Source organism: Delphinapterus leucas, chromosome 2, assembly GCF_059928025.1.
Source record: "Delphinapterus leucas isolate spDelLeu-1000000601 "Yukka" chromosome 2, BTC_Dleu_Yukka2, whole genome shotgun sequence".
NCBI classification, from domain to species: Eukaryota; Metazoa; Chordata; class Mammalia; order Artiodactyla; family Monodontidae; genus Delphinapterus; species Delphinapterus leucas.
Window position 1 is genome coordinate 73,200,165 of NC_143130.1, and position 2,637 is coordinate 73,202,801.

The window sequence follows — 2,637 nt, forward strand, 5'->3', positions numbered from 1 at the left end:
CAGTGAGGGGCCCGCGAACCGCAAAAAAAAAAAAAAAAGAATACACACACACACAAATCCAGCAATTGATAAAATAAAATTCTTAATGCCTGGCAACCAATAAAAATTAGCAGGTAAAAAAGAAACAGGAAAATATGACTCATAATGAAAAGAAAAACCAATCAATTGAAACCTACCTAGAAATTACCCAGATGATAGAGTTATTACAGACTTTTTTTTTTTTTTGGCTGCACAGCATGCCGGATCTTAGTTCCCCAACCAGGGATCAAACCCATTCTCCCTACAGTGGAAGCACAGAGTCTTAACCACTGGATCGCCAGGGAAGTCCCTATCACAGACATTAAAACAGTTATTCTAACTATATTCCATATGTTCAAGAAGATAAAGAAAAGACTGACCATGTTAAATAGAGATATAGAAGGTATTTTTAAAAGACCCAAGTTGAAATTATGAAAACTATAATGTCTGAGATAAAAATACACTAGATGGATGAATAGAGCACTAGACATGGCAGAAGATTAGTGAATTTTAATACATAGTAATAGAAACTATCCAAAATAAAACACCTAGAGAAAAAAGGCTAATAATAAATAACATGGCATCAGTGAGCTGTGAGATGACTTCAAGCGACCTAATATTTCTATATATGTAACCTGAGGGAAGAAGACAGGAAAAAATATTTGAAGGAAAAAATTAACTGAAACATTTCTAAATTTGATAAAAACGATAAATCCATAGATCTAAGATAATTAACCCCAAGCACTATAAACATAAAGAAACTATACCAAGCTCTCTGGTCTTCCCCATCCAACAGAAAGCACAAGAGAGACCAAGATTGAACCTGGGCCCTCAGCAGTAAAAGCACAGAGTCCTAACCACTGGACCACCAGGGAATTCCCAAGACAGCTGCATCTTCTTGTGTAGTGCCAGCCGTGTCACTGAGACATGATGGTGAAGGCTGGAGTAAACGAATACAGCTGTATTGGGTGCCTGGTCACCAGGACTACTTTTTTTTTTTTTAAATAAATTAATTAATTTATTTATTTTTGGCTGCTTTGGGTCTTTGTTCCTGTGCGTGGGCTTTCTCTAGTTGTGGCGAGCGGGGCCTTCTCTTGTTGCAGAGCATGGGCTCCAAGCGCTCGGGCTTCAGTAGTTGTGGCGCACGGGCTTAGCTGCTCCCTGGCATGTGGGATCTTCCCGGACCAGGGCTTGAACCTGTGTCCCCTGCATTAGCAGGCAGATTCCCAACCACTGAGCCACCAGGGAAGTCCCACCAGGACTACTTTTAACTCTGGCAAAGTAGATAATGTCTCCATCAATGACCCCTTCATTGAGCTCAACTACATGGTCAACATGCTCCAGTATGATTCCACCCATGGCAAATTCAATGGCAGAAAGATGAGAATGGGAAGCTTGTCATCAATGGAAGGCTCATCTCCATCTTTCAGGAGTAAGATCCCACCAACATCAAATAGGATGATACTGGTGCCAAATATGTTGTGGAGTCCACTGGTGTCTTCATTATCATGGAGAAGGCTGGGGCTCATTTTAAGGGTGGAGCCAGAAGGGTCATCATTTCTGCTCCTTCTGCTGATGCCCCCATGTATGTCATGGGCATGAACCATGAGAAATATGACAACTCACTCAAGATTGTCAGCAATGCCTACTGCATCACCAATTGCTTGCCCCCGCTCCCCTCAGCCAACATCATTCATGACAACTTTGGCATCATGGAGGGACTCACACCCACAGTCTATGCCATCACTGCCCCCCAGAAGACAGTGGATAGCTCCTCTGGGAAGCTGTGGTGTGATGGTCATGGGGCTGCCCAGCACATTATCCCAGCTTCTACTGGTGCTGCCAAGGCTGTAGGCAAGGTCATCCCTGAGCTGAATGGGAAGCTCACTGGCGTGGCCTCTCATGTCCCCACCCACAGTGTGTTGGTTCTGGATCTGACCTCCATTTGGAGAAAGTTGCCAAATATGATGACATCAAGAAGGTGGTAAAGCAGGTATCAAAGGGTCGGTTAAGGGCATCCTGGGCTACATTAAGGACCAGATTGTCACCTGAGTCTTTAACAGTGACACCCACTCTTCCACCTTTGATGCTAGGGCTGGCACTTCTCTCAATGACCACTTTATCAAGCTCATTTTCTGGTATGACAATGAATCTGACTATAGCAACAGGGTGATGAACCTTATGGTCCACATGGCCTCCAAGGAGTAAAAGTCCCTGGACCATCAGCCCTACTAAGAACGCAAGAGGAAGAGAGAGGTCCTCAGCTGCTGGGGAGTCCTTGCCTCAACTCAGTCTCCCAAGACTCTGAGAATCTCTCGTTCTTGACAGTTTCCAAGAACAAGAAACTGTGACCCCATCACAGTTGGGGCTCTCCCAAGCCCTACTTTGGAGGACTCCTACTTTGTCATGTACCATCAATAAAGTACTCTCTACTCAGCCAAGAAAAAAAAAGAAAAAGGAAAAAAAACCTATACCAAAGTATATCAAAATTGTTTTTAAAAAGTGATAAAGAGAATTCTCAACCTTTCTGTGGTTTGGGGTTGCTGTCTGCCTCATAAAGCAAAGTAGAGGGTTTGTCTTCTGGGAAGACAAAAGTCGTCTTTTCCTCTGAAAAAGGCT

General features: G+C 43.5%; 1 pseudogene; it reads left to right on the top strand.

The window, feature by feature from the left end:
* The first annotated feature begins 395 nt into the window (after positions 1-395).
* Positions 396-2,226, top strand: LOC111177715 (glyceraldehyde-3-phosphate dehydrogenase-like; annotated as a pseudogene).
* The last annotated feature ends 411 nt before the right edge of the window (positions 2,227-2,637 follow it).